Source organism: Sinocyclocheilus anshuiensis, unplaced genomic scaffold (assembly GCF_001515605.1).
Source record: "Sinocyclocheilus anshuiensis isolate Anshui unplaced genomic scaffold, SAMN03320099.WGS_v1.1 scaffold421, whole genome shotgun sequence".
Taxonomy (NCBI): domain Eukaryota; kingdom Metazoa; phylum Chordata; class Actinopteri; order Cypriniformes; family Cyprinidae; genus Sinocyclocheilus; species Sinocyclocheilus anshuiensis.
The window spans coordinates 77,207-104,761 of NW_015540859.1; the positions used below are offsets into that span (position 1 = coordinate 77,207).

At 40.1% G+C, this 27,555-nt stretch overlaps 1 long non-coding RNA gene across 2 annotated transcripts in view; it reads left to right on the forward strand.

Annotated features, from left to right (window-relative positions):
- LOC107687951 (uncharacterized) overlaps positions 1-16,576 on the forward strand; it is a 17,644-nt gene extending 1,068 nt beyond the window's left edge. Inside the window, exon 4 of one of the 2 annotated variants that reach the window (XR_001634186.1) lies at positions 15,942-16,576. This is a non-coding gene — a long non-coding RNA (uncharacterized LOC107687951). Of the gene's footprint in view, positions 1-1,071; positions 1,139-15,941 lie in introns of those variants that run through there. The other variant, XR_001634185.1, reaches the window with a different exon arrangement.
- Positions 16,577-27,555: the final 10,979 nt, after the last annotated feature.

Here is a 27,555-nt window from a genome sequence, read left to right on the forward strand (position 1 = left end):
TGCACATCTTTGATGTGAGCCGTCCTCGCCTGTGCGACTATACCTTATCCTGTTTCCCAATGATCAGATAGAACCGCCTGTAATTAGCTGGGCGACTTTAATTAGGAAAAAGTTAACTGTTACATGAAAGCTGCCACATCTGTGATCCTACTGCTGCCTTGGCGTCAGGCTCCCAGGGGGTCCCCATCAAAGGGCTCCCTCCCGCTGCGCAGCCCCACTCTAGCATGCTCTTCTCTGCCAAATCAGGCCTGCCGATGCCAAGTGACAGAGCCGAGCGAAGATGCAGACATGAGTTAACTGTGCAAAACAAAAACAGAAAAAAAAGAGGAGGACTGAACGCATCACTTCGGTCTTCCTTGTCTCTCGTTAGGCGAGGAACACGAGGCCGACACAAAAGGATCTGAGGCCAAACAATGTCACTTAACAAGACATCACTGGCTCATCATTAGCAATTTGCCAGGGCATAATTTGTTCCTCCCCTCACATAATAGGTATCTTGGGATGTTGTGAACGGCCTTCCGCTTGTTTCGCTGTTTATTTTTCTTGGCCCGAGTCTCAGAAGCAAACTTGCCACCTATGGCCATGAGCAGGACGGTGCTGTTGTGATTTCGTTTCACAGTTCCAGTAAGACCTCCTTTAATTAATTCCCAGGCTCATCCTCTTTCATTTAGGTATCTATTTATCTGTTTTACTTGAGACAACAAGCGACCGTCAGGCACGTCACTTGAAAGCGCGGAATGCTCGCCGAAGGAAGATTAAAAGCACCGAAAACTTAGGGATGTCTGCTGTTATGATTTCAGACGTGGACGGCATTTTTGTTTTTGAAACCCATTACCCCTTGGGAGGAATTACAGAGGCTGCGAGATACTGCATGCCCTTTTTCTTTTGCTTTCCACGCCTGCTTCGTTCTCTCTGCCCTCGTTTCCCTGTCTCCCAGCCATTTTCAAGAACAGCTGCATTCTGCTATAGTCGTGTTAAATATGCTTAAATGGCTTGACGTGTATCACTGCCATTAATCAGAAAGCGAAAGGCTTTTAATTTCATTGTGCTTGCATCCTGTTTTCCCCACAGATGGTACAGACAGGGCTCTAGAAACTAGCTCGCGCTCTGTCTGCCTGTCCCATCGCTTCCTATTCTGTGGGCCTTTTGTCATCAGCAGACATTGAGCTGCCATTTATATTCAACGAACACGTGCACTGAGGAAAAAGCCATGCCAGCTCATAACAACAACAACATGATGCGAAGACACAAATACATCACACGTCTTGACAAGTGTGCTTCAGATGTCAATCACTCTGAGAGGAGCTCAGGGCTTTACTCCTTACTTGCCATTAGCAGCGCTTAGCATGCTAATTAAGCCTTGCGTACAATCTAAGATTGCCACCCCATGTATTTTTGTTTTCAGCAGGGAATGTTTAAGCCTTCGGTTTTTGCCGTCCAAGGCCTCAAAAATCCAAGAGTTGTCTTCAGAAATGCAACTGTAGTGGTACTACATTATATCAGCAATCCAGTCAATTTCAGACCAATTGAAATTTCCTACCCGTCTACCTCTCATCCGAACTCAAACCTGCATTAATTTGTCAAGTTTAACAACGGTAGCATAAATTGCTAAGTCCTTCATTGTTGAGTGTGTTAAATGTACAGACATGCACCGTGTAGCACTGACATAGCGCCTCTCTGCTGGCACAGTGAATGAGGAGATTGTGAAATCGATTTCCACATTGTATTTCACACCCTTTCATCAGGTATGGTTCCGCTGCCTGGAAAGCTCACAATTTCAAAAGCACTTAACATACTCTAGCCCTTTTGTTCAAGCGGCACACTACTTCTGTTGAGACAGCAGTGCGAATAAAACCAAATATCAGCGTGGCTGTGACTTGAACTGAAGAACAACCAAATTAGTCCTAGTTAATGTATCTTCATTACTGTTTTCCTTCATCGGCACCAAAAGAATCTGACGCGCTAACGATTGCGTGGCATTAAAGCGACAGCTTCTTCTGTCACTTTGACTGTGAGACGCAAAAGCAGATTATTACAGAGATTTCTTACGTTCCCTGCTGTGAACACTAGAATGACACTTAAAATATAATGATGTTTATTGCCACGCTCATTAGCACGGCTGTGTCTCTTCCGCAGAAATAATACTCCTCTTCATGGGAGCCAAACAGATTTAAAATTGCAGCAGAAGAGAAGCAGGCAGTTATTTCGAGAAAAAAATATTGAACACAGAGAACGGGCTGTCTGTTTGGTCCTGATTAGAATGCATACTTTAGGAAATGCCACGTACAGTTAGAAAGGAGAATGCTGCGTTTCAGTTTTCAAATTGTGCTAAATGTGAATGTATCATCATCATGTTTCCATTTTCAATACAGCTTTAAATGATACTGACACCTTTAAAACAACGGCGTTCGCTTATTTTTATGTCAAGGTGAGACTGCAGAAACAGGACAGGAAGACATTCTATTACAACTGCACCTCTACTTAAATACAGAGCAGAAATTGTTACCATGGCTCATCAGTATAAGCAGTGACAGGACAGAAAGTGCATGCATAATAATGATAATAATAAGTTTTAATTTAATACTGAATGCAACACACTTTTATCTTATGATAAGAAACTAAAACAATGCTTGTAATAGTTCCTGCATGACCTGGAAACATTCCTGAGAGAACAAACTCATCTTGTTCTCTCAAATTTTCTAAACTGAACCGAAACTGAATTTGTATAAGGGGCCAGTGTTAAAGTGTTGACAGTGATTAATAGCAGAGGAGACATTGCTGTAGTACTGTTTGTGCAAAAACAATACCGTTAAGTTCATCTATTTCAACAAGTGTTACAACCATCTTCTAAAAAAAAAAAAAGGTTACAGGGAAATTTGTGGTAGAAATCTACTTCCCTTCAAAGTACATGGTCACAACAGTTATTTGCTGCACTTTGTGGCAGGGTGTACAGTAGACATATGGCAGTACCTAAATGATTCTTTGTCGACACAGACATAAGAAAGTACTGATTGTGCTGTCACTGTTAATCCGACAGCAGAGGGAAGCAGTCATTTATCTAATGACACAGTTTTCCGTGTGAATGATCAATGCCTAATGAAGAGAGGGGAAATGATGGCACTGCAAAGTACTGCTCCTTTATCAGAAACAAAACCTTTTTCAGTGGGACTTGTTCTTGTTTTGTCCATAATACTGTCAAGAATTAAAGAATAAACAATAGCTTTTGTCATGCCATACCTCTATAGTCACATTGTAGTTAATTTAATACTGCGTGATAGGGACCGTTTTTCTAATGGTTAAAAGTAATGGATTGGTTAAACTGAGGACATTTGTCGTGTTTCAAATTGGTCCTCTTTGTTTCAGTTTCAGACACTTGGAGGTGTCATTCACACGGTGCATTGGAGTTCATCCTTTTTCCCCATCTCTCTTTTAATCGTTAATCTGTGCAAAATGACAGAAGACATTTTTAAACAGCTTAAATTGTTAAAGAGGCACAGAACATTGAGTGGTTCAGATACAGCTGTTAATAGAGAGCCGGGCAGTGAATAGACAGGCACCTCTTTCAGCACTCTCCAGAACATTTAGTTTAACTCTCAATGTACTTCTGCGTATGTCTCTGAGGTCAATTTATCTCTGCTCGGCTCTCTTGATAGGACTGAATAATACAGGAGAGAGAGGGCACTGGCACATACCTGGAGTGAACTCTGTTTGCTTCATATCTCCAAGTGCTGGAACTAGTTCTTTTCTTAATATTGGGCATAATGGAAGAATTTGTCGTGGTTTTGTTGCTGTTGGGCTGCAGCTGATGTCACTGTAAATTGGATGTGCTCATAAATGGATTGGTACAAAGGGAGCATTTGAAGACTGGTGACCATGCGAGGTCTGACTGAGGTGCCTACACAAGTGCATATAGATTTGCTCTACCTGACTGCTGCAATTCACCTATTAGTGAGCAGGCTTTTCAGTGCTTTAGACTGACTGAATGCAGTATTGTTAAAATAAGTATATGTACTGGACATTAGATCAGTAACGTTACACAGAATACAGATTTGATTTATCAATGCCACTGCAGCATTCTAAAGCTGAAAAATGTACTGGCGTGTGGTGAAAACTATGTCATCATCAAAAGCCGTTATTGTGATTTTATAGAGATCAGCGAAAATAATCGCTGGCTGTATCTAAATGCTTGCATTTCACAGTCGATCGAAGTGATGAAAACTCATCTACCTCAATCCGATCTTTTGAAATCATGAATAGAGAATCAAATTGAAATAGGACTCATATCAGAATCTGTCTTAACTAAGTCTAGGGATTCATGCATTTTGACAGGGCATTTCAATTGCACTGTCTGAAAGAGATGTTGAAGGACAAAAAAGACAGGAAACTTTGACAAATATCATTCTTAACATCCAAATGGCCTCTATTGTCATTACGGACGGTGAGATTAAGTTCACCTCATCAGACATGAGTATGACAGGTGACTCAATAGGTTGATGCCATGCCGCGAGCAGAGGAGATTAGCAGGGCACTGATATCATTATTTGCAGCTATCGGGGATTCAGCAGGGAGGCAATTGTAATTTCTAGGCTTATTAGTCCACACTCTGTGCAGGAGAAAAGCCTGTTGATAAAGCTTGCCGCTGACAGCCCAGCATTTCGCCACCAAGTGCTGTCACCGTGACACTTACCAAATGCCAGCAAGCTAGCAGCCTTGTAATCCTGCCTAATAGAGGTTAAAACAGACCACTGAGAGGTGCTCGTTGATGATCAAAACAAATGGCACTATTTGAATTTGGATCTTGCGAACGGTTCACGGACCAGGGAACAGGTTTGGTTGATGACTTGTGTCACAAACGCACACGAATCCTTCCTGTCGAAAAGAAATTGTCAATCATTAACATTCCATTCACTTGTAAAACATTCATATTAAAGTAGTTGCTCACCCATGTTTACCACACAATTTGTTTTTTGTCTTAAACTTGTCGGCTTTGATGAAGTCTCTTGCAAAAGCTGCTTCCTATGCTATCCTGTTCTGACATCTGTCTCTCAAACAGTGTCTTGTGCCCACAGTGGCCCTGAGGGGCCTTCTGTCGGTGCGGTTCTAAGCCTAGAGCTCTTTGGCAAGTCTAATTAATATTCCTCGCAGCTTCTTCGTTAAGCTCATTAATGTTTGTGCATGTCCGTTTCTTGCGCGTGATGTAAACAAGCCTGGAAATGAAGGCCCTTTTGGAGACCGCAACAGTCACCACCTCCGTGAAACAACTTCAGAGCGAAGAGACTTAGATGAACGATGAGAGAGGAAGAGGCACCTGAATCCTCCGTTGGCCAGATTTGCACATCTAAATGCAGGCATGAATTGAAATGTTGTCCTGGAGGAACGGAGATGTGTGGGACTGTATTTGGCTGCCAGTGCCCCTCATTACTCTTCATTTGTAGATCAAACAACAGCTTAGCGTCTCACCATCTCTGACAGCTTAATCTGGTTCTATCGGGAGACGAGGAAAAGCGACAATGGTGTTTGCATGTTTTGGAGGCAGTTCTCAATTATTTTTACATGCGTGTTGTACGATAACCATCACATATCAGAGACATGTGGTTGTCGTTTTATTAGTGATGGAAACAATTCCACGACTGAGGGTGGAACAAAAATGACATTCATCGAGATCCCCTGAGAGCTGTGGGTTTGATTTCGTCTTCAGGTACTGACATTTCAGAGTAATATCCTATGCGTCCGGCAAGACAGAAGTGCTCCGTACAGCCATAGAGGACCGAATGTGGACACTGTGACAACAGAAGTAATCTCACAGAAATTAGAAATGTCGCCTTTTAAAAGGCCTTTCATATTCCCTCTATTGTGAAGTGTACGGAAGACCCGACTAGCACCCATGAAAGGTTAATTATATTTCACAGCAAAGAAAACCGTCTTAGGGCTTCTTTATTTCCCTCGTACTGGATTTTGCTCTATTTGTTCATTTACGCTTCATTCTATCTGCCCGGCCATTGTTTTTGGAATACTTTTTCTGCGTGCATATGCATAAAGCGTCTGACGCGTTTGACCGTAACTTGGAGCAAAACAACGGACTGGAGAGACGGGGACAGAGCGAGAGATGGGATGTGTTGCAGTGTGGGCGTTTTGGCTGAAATCTACCTTGGTTTACCTCGACTGCTGCAATTATCATTAAGCCCCTATATAAGCGTTCCTCTCAAATAGGGCTGAAAGCGCTGCGAGACCCACATATAATATTAGATTAAATGGGCCCCCCCCAAAAATCAATACACAATGCAAATGAAAAGCAGCACAAGTAGCCACTCAGTATGCATATTTTCTGTCAAGTACACTCTCTGACCTGCTGCAGTGCGCTTGCCAGCAAACTCGGCACTCTGGAAAATAACAGCTGATGTACTGTAACACCGCTCCTACTTGCTCCCTTCCCGCTATATCTACGGTACAATAAAGCAGCTTTGAGCAACCAATGTATTGAACAGATGCTGGCACAGATTCATTCACTGATTGCATGTAGAGATAATGTTTGCTTCCTTCTGCTGCAAACATAGCTGTAATGAACAGCTCCAAGCGTGGGGCACTTGTTTTGTGTCAGGGATGTACAAGGATAAAACGGTGCAAAAGGAGGCAATTATGTGTGGGGCATGTGTTGGGTGAGCCCACAGCTCTCTCCTCTGCTTTGTGTCCATTGTGTGTGGAGTTACCACTGGACGTAAACACGAGGGGAAGAACACTCACAGTGGAGCACAAGATACAGAGCAACTACAGTGCAAACAGATAAGTGCTCATCGCGTAAGTCCAACCAGCAGGTCAGAGTCAATATCACCTGTCAGTTTTCAAGATTCTCAGTTTGCATCCCAAATAGTTGGCACTTTATTAAGCAAGTTTTTCATCAGGCTGAAGTGTTGCCGCAAAAATTAACCTGACTCTTGTCATTTGTATTTTCCATTTCAGTTACTCTGTACAAGAGCACACGTTTATTTATGGGTTGTTTGTTTCCATGTATTTTTATAGAGTGGCTAGCATTAAAAAATAGAAAGATCTATATATCACATTTGTAATAATATAAGAAATGAGTTTTAAATGGTGCGAAAGAAAGTAACAGAACCTTTTTCTGTAAATAACAATTTTATAAAGGCTTTCTATTTCTGTATTGTGTAGATGTAGGTGAGTTTGTCTCATCTATCATTTTCATTTGTTACTTTATTTTGTATCTTCCATGCTTTTCTTTTCCTCCTGGTTCTTGACGCACACCTCAGCAGAGAGCGTTTGAATGTATTGTCAGTTATGGTGTGAACTCATTATTGAAAAGGTCAGGTGTATACATAAATGTATAACACTGTGTTTAGTATCCCAGACTTCTACTGGAAGCCTCTGGGGAAACACAAAGCAGACCTAAACACACAGCAGCCGTAAAGGAGCTGTCAATCATCCAAACTCTCCATCCCAAACCTCTTTTGTAATTGGAAGGAATAGTGTTAGAAAATAGAAAAAGGATCATTGACTGTGATGGTTTGCATAATGATAACGTCGGCATAGCGGGGCATAGGTCCTGATGTTCGTGGAATGTGGAAAAAGTTTGGTGGACACCCAAAATTAAGAGGTGATTTGTGGTTGACTGAGTTTTGACCTGCCTCTTAATGTATAGGTTTTTTTGAGAAATGCGAAGAATGTATTGCTGAACTGTGCGTTTACAGTCTACATGAGATCAATTAAACTGAGAACTATGAGCATCATGCATGCAGCTCACCCTTGTAGAAGTGTGTTAACCCAGTGGTCCCAGCATAGAGCTGTTTTTCTTCTGTCGTGGCATTGTCCATTCACACCCCCTTGGCTCTTAAAGAGTCATATACTGCCCTGTTTGGCTAAAGAAGACTTTCTGTCTGTATGGACCCTGTGACCCCCCCCTCCTTGTCCGTCACAATGGGAGACTTTAAGCTTCGACACTGGTGATGGGGCAACAGGACGGACCACCAGCACACTTGGCCACCGCATGTCCCATAATCTGAGAGCAAAACAAAAGCACATTGAGGCCTCCCAGCCTCTCCGTTCTTTTGTGAGACGACCCTAAGGTACTAACGCTCACAAGGCACCACAGAACCACTTCCTGTGCCTCGACTGGCAAGAAATTTATCACCCGATCCATCAATAACACATCCGTTAGAGCTGGAGATGGATGTCTAATGAGATTACTTTTTAGATGCTTGGTAATTGGTGGTCCTTTTTTTGAGTCCATTTTTTATACAATGGGTCCTGTTATTGCCAGTTTTTTTTTTCTTTTGTCCCTCTGTCTGCCTCTCTAATATATGAGAATTGGTGGGGGAGCTTCACTGTCCCATTGGCAGATATCAGGAGAGCTCTGTCTTCACCCAGCCTGCTGCAGCTTCACCCTTTGTTGGGCAGCTCTAATAGGATTAAAATGGGTTTCCAGGTCTATCAGGGAAAGCTCCACACCAGCCGTAAATGGACGCATCTCTTGGGGGACGTGTCATTGTTGTGTATCGTCCAGCCATAATGTTTACGGTAAACTCTTGGTGTCCTGGTGTGGAGGGGCAGAGAGAAGGCATTGCCTGAGGTCAAGCCAAGGGAAAATCCCAGGATTATGGTAACACTCATTACAATGCACACAAAGGCAATGGGACCAGAGAAAGCACAAATAGGGCGCTTAAGTCAAATACCATGGGCCAAAGGATTCTCTCCTCAACCCTGACATTGATTAGGTTTGGCCCAGCCAGAACTGTCTCCACAGTGTGTACGGTGCAAGATGCAAGTTTATCACTGAATGTGCAATTAATTATTCTGTCATACTTTCTCACTATTAACTACAACTTTTGCTGCCATAAACTCCTAATTTGCTTCTTATTAATAGCTGGTAAGGAAGCTGTTAAGTTTAGATATGGGGTAGGGTTAAGGGATCTAAAATGTGTTAATGCAGAATAAGGCATTAATATGTGCTTTATAAGTACTAATAAACAGCCAATATGCTAGCAATACATAATGAGTAGTGGTCCTTAAAATAAAGTGTTACCAAAATAAAGTCACAACATTTGGGCAGTTATATGAGTGCATATCTGTTTGAGGCATCGGGGGAGGGGGTCTGTATATAATATTGTGCTGACAATTTTGAGGACATTTATGTCTTCACTTAGGCTGTCCAAATCAAAACAAATCAGTTTTTGTTAAAGTACTGGTTGTGTTGATCTGTATTTTAGTGGCCAAAAGTTATATTCACACCAACCTGCTATTGAGACAACAATGAGAACAATTTGCATACAGATGAGACTGTGCAGAATCTGCATATTTCATTGCTATTCCAACAGTAACTGAATTTGGCAAATGCCCAATGTCAGAGAAACCTAGCAGGCCACTACATTCTGACCCACAGAGCTGTAAATGTACTGGGGCTGGCACAGAGTGATGTTTGTGTTGGTTTCAATGGGCCTCTTGAGACTACCTCCAGTGGAAAATGTGACTTCACACGTTGCATATGAACATGATAACAGCATATCAAAATATAGGATGATTTTTGTTCTTCGAAACTAGGGAAGTTCGTTATGCATTAAGAATGCCACTATTTAGCACAGTATCCATAAATGTCATACAATATCATGAGTACTATTTAGGCAAGTTCCACCTTACAAAAGCATGGCTGTATAAAGTCTGCACTTGAGCTATTGAAAACTGTTGTAGATAAACAAATATGTACTGTCAGTGTCGATGGGCTTTCCTCAAATAACAAATTGTTACCACTTACCAACATATTCTCATAAGGATGCATTATTCTAGCAACTTTTATCCAGTACAATCCAAATGTCATTCTGGTGCCTTTGTTCGTACATCACCTTATCCAAGGCTAATTTAAATGTTACATTTACTTTTTCATTTTAGAGCTTTTTTATGTAAATGTTTTAATTATTTATTTAAAATTATTGCATCTGCTTTTGTCTGACTGTTAAACTGCAGTGCAGTGGTTAAGGGTAGAAATGAGGTTAGAGCTATACTTTACTATACTATTCTTAATTCTCATTATTACTATGCATTTCTTATTTATAGTCATTTATAAATATTGTATGCTTATATAATTAATTTAAATGTAATAAAACATTTTAAGATGGTCACAAATTGAGAATGTCTCAATCTCATATTTTGGTGGTGCATCATAGTGTTGGAAATGTATATGCTGTAGCTGTAATGGCAATGAAACAATGCATGTAGCTTACTCTTCTTGCATACTGTATGTTTCTTACCTTAGACCCGTAAAAGTGCTGTACCCAGCATCCTTCCTAGTGCTACAGAGATGTTTATTTGTGTTATCCGGATTAGATCATACAATTGTTAAATTATTCTCAAATTGCTTTTTCGAGAATGGCAGGATACTGAAAATGTACATAAACGGAGCGCGAAGGGGAGAAAATCATATTTTACCCAGGGTCTGATAGGCAGGCAGGCCACATTTCCATAGCTTTAAATAATGTCAATCTGAGCAGTCCCCGGATTGAAGCCCAGGCGCCGCAAGGCACAATTTTGCCTTTGCCTACAGTCTGATCATTTTCAGAGCTACTGGCAACTTGGGAATTTCTGCCTGTCTTATCACTTGGGCTCAGCGAACTTCACTGCAGCTAATCGGAGCCAGGATCACTCACTCGAGGATTGCGCGATCATGTTTTTCCCCCTCGCCTGTGACAGCTGTCCCCTGTCCGCATTAGCAATGCAGATGAGCCTTCCTAATAGGTTAATGCGGAACACCCGAAAATGAGGTTTAATCCCCCAGTGAAATAATCGAACACTGGCAAATTCCTTGATGTGGAGAGATAGAGTCATCGGCTGTGACTCAATTAGGCCTCACGCTGTTCAGTGCCGAGGTACCTTGTGCCCTGTGTCCCTAAACAGCGTGCAGTGCACTGACGGCAAGGTAGGCGCTGGGCGCGACTTGCCGAGCCGAAGCTGCAGGGACACCGAGGGCAGTCATAATGCCCACCTGACAAACCTCATCCCCTTATTTATTCCCCTTTTACTCAGCCCACCTCTGATGTCAACACACACACACACACACACACAGGCGAATGAAATGAATAAACACGTAGCCGCGGAACCTGCAGAGCAGCGATAAGTCAGGCACTGTGCGCGGGCTCTGCCACAGCAGCGCTGTTTTCAACCTAATTGGAACTAAGTAGCAGACGCATGTGGGAGCAAACATATGGCTATATTCATATGCACGTTCCCCTATTTGGACACGGCGTCTATTTAAATATAAATTGAACTGGGGCTGCTCAAACTCAATCCAACTGATCAGGCTAATGTCAAACCCAGTCTTGCATTAGATATAGTGGTTATTATAGCCTCCGTTTTTATTTAACAAGTAACTGCACGCTGGCCGTGCTCTGCCGTCGTCGAAATAAAGCAATCGCGTTATGCTGGTCAGTCAATTAGTGGTGAGTGTCCGCGATGCAGGCTGAGACTCTCGGGCTGTTAAAGCAGCATGTCTCCCCGTGACCACAGCCTCTCTGAGACGAGACAAAACAGTTCCGCGAGACTATTTTCCGAGGAGACTGTCAAGAGAGGTTGCGCCTCATTTCTCAAAGCAGGTAGCGAGTAATAAAAAGTTCTCTCTTAAGCCGCCGTACATTAGCAATCCAGCGAGAAAAGTGAGAGCTTGGAAAATGAGCAATGTTGTGGAGGGGAGGGGTCCGTCAGACATCACAATTACAGCCTGTGCGTCTTGCGAAAAAAAAAGAAGAAGCTGAAATCAATACAGAAACAAACTGCACAATCAGCCGGGGCTTGCTATCACGGCTGGAGTGGAATATGCAAAAACAGCAATTAAATGTGTTAGCATACACACTCTTTTCCATGATATCGGGGCATCTGTGGCATTAGTGAAGCGACTCCTTACGGATAATGGAGTCAGGAAATGAATGCGCAATCTACCTCTGTGTTTTCATCATTAGCGGGAGACAACTCTGCTAACATCGCCTAGCGATGCCGGGCGGGAAAGAGGAGAGAAAGAATTTATGTGCCCTCGCATGCCAAATTAATTCTTGTCTTGACATCTTAATTCTCAGTTCTTGTGTGTGGTCAAATCAGCCCGCGATAGAAAAGCAATCAAGCAATTATTCCTAAATTATATTTGCCCAACACACACTGATTGGTTATTCTTTTCTTATTGGCTAAGCTCATTAATTCTGAGCAGCTTGCTTGTTATGCCTGTGCCGTTACTCCGTTCCCTCTATCCCCTACCCCCTCTTTCTCTCTCTCTCGCTTGCTCATTCAGCCTCTTCCCATTCTGTCTTCTGCCGTTGCCTATCTTTTGTTGCCAGCCCTGCCAATGTTTCAAGATGACACACGTTTTAGAGAAAGCCCCCCCTCCCCAATCTGTGGCATTGTCTCCTCCACCAATTACCGTGCCCATCTCTGATTAACTTTGATGTGGAACCTAATGAGATAAGGCCGACCGTCGAGGTAGTGGCTGATAGCTGCCTCATTTATGCCCGTGTGAGGCATTGCTGAGCCACACTGGCTAATGAGAGGAGAAGGGGAGTCTTCCTCACTTCATCAGCCTCGCAGGAGTGCCGCGCTATCGCTGCATTCGGAGACACTCCATATCCGTGCACATATGGCCATAAAAAAAAAAGCCAAATATACTTCAAGAGTTTGGGAAGCAGGAACAGACCCTCCACTGTCTCGCACACGTCATCTTTGCCTGGTTAATGGCTGCACTAGGGTTTAACGGCTATGCTAATTGCTGGAGTATTTTGTTGTGTGTGCTTACCGAAGCCTCTACCCTTATCTACAGCTCCAGCATTAAAACCTTATTGTGGCACATCTGGGTGCCCTGTAAATCCTGCCTGTACAAGAGAGAAGGAAAAGAGAGCTGTTATTGTTGTAGGCATTGTTTGTAGTCTCCCATTAGCACTTGGAAGGTCTTGGGAACAGTACGAATATTCCACTGACAGAGAATCATTATACCTTTCTCATGCATTGACCTCTGTGACTCAACTCTTAATGAAGGATTTCTTTGTTTTAATAATATTTTTTTTTCTTATACATCCATACATAATTCCTTAAATGTTTATTTGCCGATGTATATTTTTCTTATTATTAGGCGTGCTGCTAACATTAACAATTAATGGTATTATTGTAATTAATTGTAGAAATAAATTCTATTTAAAACATTTTATCTTCATTTAGGTGCTTTTCTCAACAACTATATGTGGCGATTTAAAAAAAAAAAATCTTAACTAATAATCAAACACATCATGTATTGTTTTGGTAACACTTTAAGGTTTCATTTATTAACATAACATTGGTTATGATGAGCTAACAATGAACAATACTTGTACAGCAATTTTTAATCTTAGTTAATGTTAATTTCTGCATTTACTAATGCATTTTTAAAATCAGATATTTTCTGTTAACATTAGTTTATGCACTGTAAATTAACATAAACAAACAATAAACTATTGAAATGTTATTAACATTAACAAAGGTTAATAAATGTTGTAAAAATATTTTGCTCATATTTCATGTTAGCTAATGTATTTAATGTTAACAAATGAGACCTACACATTTTTGAATTAATAGACAGTCTTAATTTTATAAAATCAATATTGAAATTAATATTGTACACTCTTTATATTGCATTATATTGCAAGGCCGTAAAAATAATAACAATAATAATTACAGCTGTAATATTTGAACATAAAATGTAATATACAATGTATTTGATACATTTGCAGAAAAATAAACATTTACTGAGCTTTAGCTTTAGTAACTTAATATTATATTTTCGTTTAATGCATTTTCATTTTTTCCAAACTTAAATTTAATTTAAAAATGTATTTAAAAAAACAAAACAAGACATAAATGGCAAATTCCCTGCCATGCCACCACAGACCCCCTATTGCAGAGCAACATCCTGCTATGAAACAAATATTTAGGCAATATGAAAAAAATAATAATAATAATGTACTGTACTATAGTTAATTTCAAATAACAAATTGGATAAATATTAATTTATATTACAACCAGGACATACAGTTGAATCTTTTATCAACATTTATTAGCCATTTGCTGTATTATTATTATTATTATTATTATTATTATTATTATTGCCTTACTGATTTACTGAGTTTTCTCTAAAATGTAAAGAGAAGTGCAATCCCTCTGTGTTGTGTGGCTTTTGATTTGGATTATAAATGTAAATAAAATATCTGCATCTAGCACACACTCGAGGTAAATGGGCAGAGCATGAATGCAGCTCTGTGAGCTGTGGAGAGCCCTACAGACTTTAAAGCACAGGCCCAATTAAGCTGTGCCTCATCAGCTGGAAGAGAGAGACATACCCAGAGCTGAAGACTGAAGATAATACTGCCTTACAAAGCAGCCGCTTCTCACTCAGTGTAAAATTAGAGCCAAACATCTTGATAACACCCAGAAAAAGAAGAAACCTCCAAACAGAAGAGAGAAAGAAGAAAGTTACGCAAATCACTTAGCCAAATAAAGGCCTTCCTAGTCAACACAATTAATGGTGTCCTTTTGTGTTCTAATAATACATCATAACTGTGTGTGTGTGTGTGTGTGTGTGTGTGTGTGTGTGTGTGTGTGTGTGTGTGTGTGTGTGTGTGTGTGTGTGTGTGTGTGTGTGTGTGTGTGTGTGTGTGTGTGTGTGTGTGTGTGTGTGTGTGTGTGTGTGTTAGGTGGTTGTTGGGGGGATTTTTTCTTTATCTAAATTGTAACCAATTAAGGACAAAGCAGTGCCCTCTAGCTTTCCAGAAAAGGAGTCGCGAGCATAAAAGGAAATTGACAGTCGACATTCCAATTTCATTCAAGGAGGCAATTTCCTAATGCTAATCACCATCTGCAGATGTTGTCCGCTGATATATTTCTCTACATTCTTTTTTTTTTTTCATCCCAGCTGCGACCATGTAACATTTGTGACAAAGGCAGAAAGCTCAGTGCTAAGATGCTTGCACCAGGTTTGTAGAGTTCAACAAGCCAGACAGCTTTCTGTCTCTCTCACTCTCTGATATATCATCAGAGCTTACTGTCTGAGCCGCTGAATGAAAGCACTCTTACTAGAGAGGTGTTAAAAAATAGCAGCTCTCTGGATGTCTTTGCACAGATATTTCAGTGTGAAGAGTGGAGGCAGATGTGATCTTATGTGAGCAAATCGGTTTTGATTTTCCCTTTTTATTGCAGAAATGGACATTTCATTGCTTCAGTGTTTTTTGAAAATGATTAGCCAGTTGAAAATACTATTCTTTGCATGTAATTATTTTTCTGACTTAGATCGTTTAAATATAATTGCAATTAAATACATTTAAAAAAGCAAATGTGCTTCTACTAGACATATCATTTCAAGTACGGATTCATTTAATTATTCACTTTACTTTTAATTATTTTTATTATGATTTTCTTATTTTTATTTTGGTAATTTAAATACATTGCAATTAAATATATTTAAAAAAAAACTAAAAAGTGCTTCCACTAGACAAACAATTTTAAGTACTGATTCATTTGTATCTATTAATTTTAATAACATAGGCATAATAGGTACAAAAAATGTAATTATAATATTATTGTATAGTATTATTAATATTATATTATTACTATTACTCTAATAATTGGCTATTACAGGCTTGGTGTTATTTTGGGAGAATGAGGGTTAAGAGCTCTTGAACCACACACTCATGAAATCACCACTGTGAATGAAGAAACCTAACAACATTAAAATTACACAAGTAAAATCGAAATACCTATTTTACATAGTTATTACATATAGCTAAAAATTCAGCATTTACAAATAGTGAGTATATTCTTCTACCGTGACCTTGTACATTTGTCTTAGTGTTTAGAAAAATTCTCGGGACAGAATGTGTCTAGGTTTTTGGCTGCGGCGACGCTTAAATAATCTCTTCTTTCTCTCGCTCTCCTTTCAGAATTCCATTTGTTCCTTTTACACTTTCTGTTTGGATTTTGGAGATAGCAACCACTACAGCAGTCCCAGCACTTACAATGCCAGACTCTGTTTTGAAACAATTGTGACTCGTGGCCTCTTCAAGCATGCTAAGCGATCAAAAACAGGCCAAGACAAACAAGGCCTGCAGCTGTCCACAAAACAAAACCACAGATAAATACTCAAACACGTCTGGGCCAGCGGAAACGGCTTGGCTCTCGCCTGGCCCTGAAAGGACCCATTGTGCTCCCCAAAACAGCACAATGTCACGCAGCCCTCATTTGAGAGAAATTTTTATTTACCACGTCTTTCATTCGCGGAGCGCCGCGGCGGTGGGAGCGAGAAAAAAGGAGGAAAATACCCACCCTGCTGGAACGGAGTGGAACGGCTCCAACCTCCCTCGCCATCGCTCAGCCCGGTTGTACAACCAGATCTCTCTCATCTTTCAGCCAGAGATACTCGACGTGCCGAAACAGTTTAGACGGTGGCACTGAAAAGCCTCGTTTTAATATGCAGCACGGCAATTCATTATCATTCTATTGGGTGCTACAATGATGACTGAAGAGTCTTTGACCCCCCCTGATTGTCAGATCACGGTCAGTTACTAAGAAAATAAAATCTGCATTCCTGTCTGACTGCTCCCACCTCAATCTACATCTTTCCGCTTATAAAAACTCCCCCCTTTGATGGGTGTATTCACGTTCTCAATGAGGCCACTTCTAACAGAATAGACTTGTTTTTAAGCGAAATAATTGTTTTGATCTTGGAATATGAAAGGCAATTTTATCTCAAGGGTGAGAGATGTACAGCAGGATGGCTGCTGAAGGATAAATTTGTCGGATTGTAGGTTAGATATACACAAGCAGGTGTGCCGTAAAAAGGATAGCGCGAGCGAAGACATGGGCGACAAGGCTTGTCGTGCTGTAAATATGTCCTCTCATTCATGTGGGCAGTCCAGCAGCGGGAACACAAAGCCTAATTAAAAAGCACCCAGACACAGCGCAGCTTTAGTGGGTGTCAATGACGATCCATTAAGAAGTCTTTACAGTGACCTGTCCCAACCCACTGTCATGTATCTCTCTAGCACACACACACATGCATACAAATCTTGCTCATGCATACGCTTTTCCCTCCGTGCGTACTCCCAGAGCCACTGCTCCAAGACAGCAGTAGTCGCTTCTATTAGCGCCTGTGTGGCCTGCCTGCCCCTGGGGTCAGCGGTAATCCAGGGGGAGTTTCACATTGTGTTTTGGGACATGGGGTCAAACTGTTTGAAATGAGGGGGTTTTGTTAAACATCCATTAGCCAGACCCAATGTATTGTCTTGATTTATTGGGAGACGGAGGCACTCCATCCCGCTACTGCGGTGAATGCTGTAGACGGCAGTAAAACACAGAACAGCTCTTAGTTACCAAGGGTAGTTAAGCAAAATAATTTTCTTATTTTATTAAAACGAAAAACAAAAATCACACTGATTTCCTAAATGTGTGAGAAGTGCAATGACAAAAATCGAAAGCTAGATTAATTAAAACTAAAGTTTAAAAGCTAATAACTCTTTATTTTTAAGAGGATTGTGCAGTGATTTCACAGTTTCCATTCTGGGTTCCTTAAAGAACCTTTCAGCAAACAGTTCTCAAAATAATCATTTTTTTTCTTCTTAGTGTGAAGAACATTTTAATAATCGAAGGAACCTTTTTTCTCTATGAAGAACCTTTTGAGCAGTGGAAAGGTTACATAGATATTTAAGGTTCTTCACTGAACAATAGGCACCCAAAAAACAAAAAAACACTGTACTTCCAAACTGTAAGGCATGTGAAAAAATCGTCAGTTCTGCCTTTGTTCTAGTCATGCTATGTATTGTGCGTAATTAATGCTAATTACCCTGCTTTAACAGAAGAGAATGCAGGGCTCATTAAAACAATCTACTGAAAGAATTTAAACTCCACTTTACCTTATTTGACAAGTTATCTTTCGTGATTTCAGTAGGATTTTTGCTCTTGGCATCATGCAGAATGATAGAACCGTGATTTTTATATCATCTTCTGGAGACTGAAGGTAAACAGGCTCTAATTATACGGAAATTCCCCTGCACAGGCTAGGAAATGTCAGCCTATTACTTCACTGCGAGTTTCAAATGCTCAAGATAATGACCAGTTACTAATTGGTGCTTATACTTTAAATCGGTTAGCATGGAATATAATTGCAGCTATTATGGAGGTAAATAATCCCTGGAAATGAGCATCTTTTAGCCAAAACGCATCCTAAACAGAACTACGGGGGAGAAAGGGTCTTGGTGTTGACATTGAGATGGTGTGATTTTTCATTAGCATAAAGTTCCCAGGGACCGGGGGGGGGGCTGTGTGTAACATCACATGGCTGTTGAGACCCTGTATTGGCCGTGAATTAATGTTCTGGATGGGCCATGCTTCTTTGTGAGCTTTCTTCTATCAGCTGTCGATGTATTAAGTGCTATGGCTGGCCATATTATTTTTCATATGTGCCCGTGTGCTAGGTTCCCAGCATTTCCCCGTTTACAAGAGACTTGAGGTGCATGGGGACTTTATATATACTCTTAAAAATTAAGGTTCCAAAAGGCGATGCCATAGAAGAAGGTTTTTGGTTCCCCCAAGAACCTTTCATTGAACAGTTCTTAAGAGAACCATTAGTTTCTCCGTGTGAAGAGCATTTTAAAAATGCCACTGTAAATGAACCTTTTGTGCAGTTGAAAGATTCCATGGATCTTAAAGGTTCTGCATGGAACTAACGATGCCAATAAAGAACCTTTATATGCCAGGCTTGGAACCAGAACAGGACTTTGGAGGTTGGCAGAAGAGAGCATGGTCGTTTGACCGGAGCGGTGGGCAGCGTAACCCCCACCACCATACAGCACCAACGCCACCGCTGTCTGCCTGTTTGCACCCATGTCACGCTTGTGTGACACCCCACTTTGCTGTGCTTGTTTGAACTGTCCCACCCAATTAGCGCTAATAAGTGACTCGGTAAGGATGAGCAAACATGGTGTATACAATCCTTCCTTGTGCCCTCCCTGACGCTTAGCAGCCCATGAAAATCCCCCAAAGAGCACAACCCCTGCTAATAGACAGAGAACGCCAAACGCATCTCGTTTTCTGAGCAAACAAGTGCCAGTAAAGAGGCAAATTAATGACAAGTCATTTAAAGGGGTTTGTCGGGGAAATGATTTTGCCCACGTCTCACCGCTGAAGAATTGATTAGGACCTGCTCGATCAAAGTACCTGAATCAATAAAGTAGCGCAGAGAGAAGAGAAAAGACATGCTCCAGCTTAATTTATCCCCTGCACCATTTCTTGTAGGAAAAGAGAGATGAGAGGGGAGATACCATACTAATCTGTCAGGTGGAAATGAGCAGTCTTGTTAAGACAGAGGTGTTGACGGAAGGTTTTAGTGCCTATATTTACCTGCAGTTTGCTTCTTTAGCAGGCATCATACAGTAGCCCATGCTATGAGAAAGCAGTAGCATATGGAAAGTATTTAAAGGCTTTGAATTAGTATGTTTAAAAGTCCATAATGGTATGCTTTGTGTGTGTGTGTGTGTGTGTGTGTGTGTGTGTGTGTGTGTGTGCGGTTGTACAACCAGATCTCTCTCATCTTTCAGCCAGAGATACTCGACGTGCCGAAACAGTTTAGACGGTGGCACTGAAAAGCCTCGTTTTAATATGCAGCACGGCAATTCATTATCATTCTATTGGGTGCTACAATGATGACTGAAGAGTCTTTGACCCCCCCTGATTGTCAGATCACGGTCAGTTACTAAGAAAATAAAATCTGCATTCCTGTCTGACTGCTCCCACCTCAATCTACATCTTTCCGCTTATAAAAACTCCCCCCTTTGATGGGTGTATTCACGTTCTCAATGGGGCCACTTCTAACAGAATAGACTTGTTTTTAAGCGAAATAATTGTTTTGATCTTGGAATATGAAAGGCAATTTTATCTCAAGGGTGAGAGATGTACAGCAGGATGGCTGCTGAAGGATAAATTTGTCGGATTGTAGGTTAGATATACACAAGCAGGTGTGCCGTAAAAAGGATAGCGCGAGCGAAGACATGGGCGACAAGGCTTGTCGTGCTGTAAATATGTCCTCTCATTCATGTGGGCAGTCCAGCAGCGGGAACACAAAGCCTAATTAAAAAGCACCCAGACACAGCGCAGCTTTAGTGGGTGTCAATGACGATCCATTAAGAAGTCTTTACAGTGACCTGTCCCAACCCACTGTCATGTATCTCTCTAGCACACACACACATGCATACAAATCTTGCTCATGCATACGCTTTTCCCTCCGTGCGTACTCCCAGAGCCACTGCTCCAAGACAGCAGTAGTCGCTTCTATTAGCGCCTGTGTGGCCTGCCTGCCCCTGGGGTCAGCGGTAATCCAGGGGGAGTTTCACATTGTGTTTTGGGACATGGGGTCAAACTGTTTGAAATGAGGGGGTTTTGTTAAACATCCATTAGCCAGACCCAATGTATTGTTTTGATTTATTGGGAGATGGAGGCACGCCACCCCGCTACTGTGGTGAATGCTGTAGACGGCAGTAAAACACAGAACAGCTCTTAGTTATTCTAGCCATGCTATGTATTGTGCGTTATTACACTAATTACCCTGATACAACAGAAGAGCATGCAGGACTCATTAAAACAATGAAAAGAATTTAGACTCCGCTTTACTTTATTTGACAAGTTATACTTCGTTGGATTTTTGCTCTTGGCATCATGCGGAATGATAGAACTGTGATTTTATATCATCTTCTGGAGACTGAAGGTAAACAGGCTCTAATTATAGAGGCACTACAGCAATTCCTCTGCACAGGCTAGGAAATGTCAGCCTATTACTTCACTGCGAGTTTCAAATGCTCAAGATAATGACCAGTTACTAATTGGTGCTTATACTTTAAATCGGTTAGCATGGAATATAATTGCAGCTATTAAGATGTAGACGGCAGTAAAACACAGAACAGCTCTTAGTTACCAAGGGTAGTTAAGCAAAAATTTTTTTTTTATTATTTTATTAAAAAAAAAATCCCACCGATTTCCTAAATGTGTGAGAATTGCAATGACAAAAAATGCCAGCTAGATTAATTGAGATTAAAGATAGCATCTTTTAGCCAAAACACATCCTAAACAGAACTACGGGGGAGAAAGGGTCTTGGTGCTGACAGTGAGATGGTGTGATTTTTCATTAGCATAAGGTTCCCAGGGGCCGGGGGGATGTGTAACATCACCTGGCTGTTGAGACCCTTTATTGGCCGTGAATTAATGTTCTGGATGGATGGACCGTGCCTGTTTGTGTGCTTTCTTCTATCAGCTTTATACTCTTAAAAGCTAATGTTTCAACATAGTGTTTTTACATCAATGCCATAGAAGAACTTTTTTGGTTCCCCAAAGAACCTTTCAGTGAACAGTTCTTCAAAGAACCATTAGTTTCTTCATGTGAAGTTCATTTTAAAAAATCTAAAGAACCTTTTGAGGTTCCATGGGTTCTTCATGGAACCATCGATGCCAATAAAGAACCTTTGTTTTTAAGAGCGATACCGGCAGGCTTGGAACCAGTGGAACGGCTCTTTGGAGGTTGGCAGAAGAGAGCATGGTCGTTTGACCGGAGCGGTGGGCAGCGTAACCCCCACCTCATACAGCACCAACGCCACCGCTGTCTGCCTGTTTGCACCCATGTCACGCTTGTGACACCCCACTTTGCTGTGCTTGTTTGAACTGTCCCACCCAATTAGCGCTAATAAGTGACTCGGTAAGGATGAGCAAACATGGTGTATCCAATCCTTCCTTGTGCCCTCCCTGACGCTTAGCAGCCCATGAAAATCCCCCAAAGAGCACAACCCCTGCTAATAGACAGAGAACGCCAAACGCATCTCGTTTTCTGAGCAAACAAGTGCCAGTAAAGAGGCAAATTAATGACAAGTCATTTAAAGGGGTTTGTCGGGGAAATGATTTTGCCCACGTCTCACCGCTGAAGAATTGATTAGGACCTGCTCGATCAAAGTACCTGAATCAATAAAGTAGCGCAGAGAGAAGAGAAAAGACATGCACCATTTCTTGTAGGAAAAGAGAGACGAGAGGGAAGATACCACACTAATCTGTCAGGTGGAAATGAGCAGTCTTGTTAAGGCCAAGGTATTGACGGAAGGTTTTAGTGCCTATATTTACCTGCAGTTCGCTTCTTTGCCAGGCATCATACTGTAGGACATGCTACGAGAAAGCAGTCGCATAGGGGAAGTATTTAAAGGCTTTGTATTAGTATGTGTTTAAAAGTCTATAATGCTATTTTTTTTTATACAAATATACAAAAAATGTGATAACACTTTATATTAAGGTTCCATTTGCTAACATTAGTTAACTACATTAATTAACATTAACATTAGTTAACATTAAAATTGTTATCTTTAGATGACAAATAAAATGTTAATAATGTTCATTTAAACATTTACTAATAGTTATATATGTTAATATTATTTAATGGACCTTGGTTGATGTGAACGAACAACAATCTTTTTTTTTTCATTCTTTTTTTTTTTACATTAATGCATTAACTCATGTCAATTAATAAGACCTTATTGTTAAGTGTTACCAAGAAAGCTATAGGTAATTGCTCAAATGTATATGAACAGTGCTGAAATAGTTTCATCTGATCTTTTGATTACACTAAATGATATTACATTATTTTATACTTTTATTAATGATTGCAATTGCAGTGACGGCATTAACTAATTAATACAGAAAAAAAAACAGTCTCAGTCCAGCATTATTAGCACCTTTTTTTGTTGAATTTGTTACATTTGCTCAAACCTATGGCTTTGAGAATACAAAATATTCTATAATCTCTGATTTAGAAATATAATTCATTTATTTCTAAAGTAATTCCTAGATTAAGTGGACTAGGTTGATGATACAGCTATACATTCAGCACTGATGTTTTATGAGTAGGTAACATGCATAAACTGCTGGTCCGAGGTAAATCATAATATCTGATAATGTATGCTGCTAGAGCTGACTGAAGTTGAACTTCCTTGTTCTGTCGCACATGTTTGTTTTTGTTTTTCCTCTAGTTTATTCGCGCCAGAAGTTGGAGGGTACTGCGGGCAGATTGGAGCGTTATTTTAAACGTGGCTTTGCAGATTAACACACTTGCCAAGCCCTATGGAAGGCCCTTAATTGATTTCCCTTTTGACTGTTTACCTCAGCTGTAAGGGTTCCTGGAGCAGAGTGACAGCAGTGTCCTCCGTGTGCCGTAGCGCTCTGTGCAGCCCCGCCAGCAGCCCTGCCAAGTGCCTCATTAGTATTCCACGCAGTGGCATTTGCCAGCCTGAGTGTTGCCTTGGCAACACTGCCCACACAAGTGATGATAAATGAGGCTTTCAGTCTCCTCTCCCTGTCTCTTTTTGCTCCTCGAACCACAGAAAGCAGTGCTGAGGAGGCCCTGGCCAGTGTACAGCTCCTCCCGCTGCAGGGAGGGCCAGAAAAAGTGGGGCAATAAGGGTTTATACGATGCTGTTTATTCGATCGCGAGTGTGGAAATGAAGATGGTAGTTATACAGACTAGAGCCCGGCGAAGGATTGATTGGAGGACAGTCGTATTTCTATTTAAGAGTAACTCTATTTTGACAACTTAAAATTCCCAGTGGGGGGAAAAATGTGTAACAAACCAACTGTTTTTTCTCAAGTCAAATTTGCTACTATTACTTTGGTGCAGGATTTACTTTGAAATAATTTTCATTCAGAAATTGATAATAAATTTCACAAGTAATTACAAAGAAACTGAAAGTAACACGTTGAATTAAACATGACATTTTGAAGTAGAAAAAGTAGTAATAGTATTTGTTCGTAGAACACTTTTTTTAATGTTTATTCTAGCAGGGATTTCTCTACCTGTTTGTAATTACCTGTATTTACAATTTACTTTATATTTTTGTTTTTATTATTCTACTAACTTATTTTATTTCAATCAGCTTCATTTCAGTTAAAAATAAATAAATAAATCAAAACATTTTATTTAAAGATTTCCGAGCCTAGTAATTAGATGCATTTTCCTTGAGACTAAAAGGAAATGATCTGAATGCAGAACTCATCTTCAGTAATATCATATTACACGCAGACGGACTGTAGCTGGATGTGTTTCAGGATCCTCTCCTGATCCTGTGGTGATCATAATTAGCGTAGATCAATCTAAGGAACAAATTATATGAATTTAGGGAAACATTAAAGAATACCAAATAATAATTTTTGGCACACTGGGTATTTTTGTATCGTACTGTGTTAATCGTTTCATATTCAAAACATAATCAATATAAATGTAAACATTTCGAAATTAACATGTCAAGTAAATTAATTCACGTTCAGTTTAGATGTGTAACAGCAGTAAAGGTATTCTGGGTTAGTTTGCTTTTATCACTGCCACCAACACCAGACATTAAAGTAATGAAATTATGATCTGTGAAACATGTTCTCCTATATGTTCACATTATAAAATGAAAATGAATAATACTAAGAAAAACAAAGTCTTACGAGCACATTGCAAGGAGGCACACAATTTTGCTTTAGACTGGCTGTTGTCTCTAAGGCCATGGCTTACATGTAGATGAGAGGATGAAAGAGGAGATGTATTCTTCCACTCACAAATCTTCCTCGTCCCGTTTAAACAAAGTAAGCCGAGTTATTGGTGTATTAGAGAGAGGGGCCTGAGAGGCTGGTTGAGATGAGATTCAAAGGCACTTTATTAAGAGTGAGGGGACATGATCCGCTGAAGTATCTCTCCTTTATTTGTGTTGCAAATACTTCATTTGGCTGCACAAATAGTCTCTCTCTCCCTCTGCTTCTTCCCATCTCTAGGAATTTTATGATGAATACACTAAAAATGTATGCCTTTTTTCTTCATTACGATATTATTTAATCTCTTATGGTAATGTACTTACATTGAACCATTTTTGCTTGAAATGTTTTCAAAATGCATAAAACCATAATAATAATAATAATTATTATTATTAGTAGTATTATTATTATTATTATAGTAACACAATAATATATTATTATAAAGTTATTAATAATAATAGTAACAGAAAAATTTGAACAAAACAGTAACATTATAGAGCAAAATTCATTTTGATTTTTATTTCAAAATGTTTTAGCATTAGGTGGCCTAATTTTTTCAAGGATATTTGCCTCCCTTAAAGGGGTGCCATTATGCTTTTTCACTTTTTCAACTTGAGTTAGTCTGTAATGTTGCTGTTTAGCATAAAAAAGATCTGCAAAGTTACAAAGCAATCACAGCATACACTGGCCCAGCTAACCAATCACAACACATTTCGTATTTCAGAAGGTGGGCCTTTGTTTGATACAGGAACTATTTGAGCCGTTCGTGCCAACCTGGGGAGAGAGTTGTAATAATGCAAAATATGTGAAAAATAATGTGTTTTTCGAACAACCTAGTATGAGAGCCTGTTCTAGTACACCCCCAAAACTAAATCAAGACTTTGTAAAAGAGCATAATAGGACCCCTTTAAGATGTTGTGATTTGACACTTGAGAACATGCAGTACTATGACAACTGAAAAAAACAAAAAACTGAGGCTACTATAATTTCATTGGTCACGTAAATACAATGGCGACTAAATTTCAGGACAGAGTGGTCACTCGTTAGCTTTTCTTGGTGAGTTCAACATTCTTGAGAATATATGCACTATGTATTGAAAAAAAAAATTGTATTGCATTACAAATTATGGCTGCAAAGATCAAACTTTTTAAGGAAAAAAAAAACAGAATAACGAATGTTTAATAATTCCCATTTATTACAGAAAAAAGGAAGAAGTATATCGCTGGCACATCAAATCAAGCCTGATTAAACTTCTCTAGGACACTAAGAAGCGACGGCTTCAAACAGACAGGAGACAATTGACGAGTGTGAACCTCAGCCTCTAGTATCAGCCTAACAGAGTGGGAGTAGCCGGAGGGGGCCGAGGGGGAGGCCACGGCTATTAAAAGATAAATGTATTTTTTCAATCCATTATTCATGGCAGGGCTAAGCATGGAGTCAGGGGCTTAGCACTGCAGAGGAGCCCACCCGTACCGGCCCTCCCAGACCCCCACACTACGATAGAGGCCGAGCCAGCGACAGCTGGGAGAAGCAGAGAGAAAGGGTCGGACGAGGGAACTGAGAAAGGTCAAAAAAGAGAGGAAGAGACACAAAGAAGACACAAAAAGGTTTTTTGGGATGGGAAAAAGAGGGAATGAGGAGGAGCGAGATGACGCAAGAAAAAAGTGAAGAACTGCACAGCACAGCACACTTTTGAACTCTCTCTAAGTTCTGCCGATAAACAACACTAACACACTCATTCTCTTCACACACACTTGTTCGCATTTCACTTTTATGTATTTTCTGCATGAAAGGTTTGAGCAGATATTTCTAAAATAGAAATGGACTCATTGCGGTTTGTGCTGAGACAATGAACTCCTCGTCTGATGGGAAAACAGATTAGAACTGGACTAAATATATTTTGTCAGTCATCTTTAAATTAGATGCAGCTCTGACGAACAGTAGAAAGAAAGTCAAACATCTTTAGACGTTTGTGAAAGTGGCTGGAAGAGGGTTTTTCCCCCTATAATTTCACTTTTGTAATAGCAGGTTTAGAAAGTCCTACTGAATCGAAACATTACATGACTTTTAATTGCATGCAATTAAAATACTGCTGTATGATACAACATTTGAATTAAAAAAAAAATTGCAAGAACAAAATCTGATGATCTATGGTATGTTCCTTAAGTGCTTTACTGGAAGCATGAACATTTTATTTTTTCTAGCAAAGGGGTGAATATGGTCAAGATTGCAAATTTGCTTACTGGCCTAGAAATAGAGAAGGATTATATGCTTCTTATATTCAATTTCAGAGTCATTTTACATTTTCCAAAATGTTCTAAAAAAATGTTTTCCTGGTTTAAAACTAAGATTTTAGACTTAGGACATACTAAAAATTGTCTAAAACTGATAGCATTTTTATGCAATAATTCTTAGATACAGACACAAACAAATTAAAAATGTTGATAGTATTGTAGTCTTACTACAATTCCCAGCTGTTGGCTTTGTTTGAGTAAAAATGGCGGCAGATGACAGATTAGTGGCAAATTGTTGGGGGAAAATTACCTGTTCTTATTCTAAGCAGATACCTTCAGAATTGTCTCATGATTGGTGATAATTGAGCACATGCTGCACGATTTAGGTGTTCCCTGCCAATGGCCATTTAGCAGTCCTGGTTAATTGATGCTCTGATTACAAGCTTCTCTGTGAGACGAATGCTGCTCCGCCACCCATCCTCGTGTCCCCGCTCGCAGAGGCCACATGTTCTCAGTATGGAGCACAATCAGTGCCTTTACACAAAGAGACACATCCATCAAACCAATACAAACATTGCTCCTATAGATGTATGTGCGTATGCATATGTTAAGCAGAGGTTAGATTTATGAACTTGTTCTCTTCAGGAACCTTTCTTTGCATAATTTTCACATTTATATTATCTATTTGATACTTTTTAAAATCGTATCTATTGTTACACTTCCCGGTATT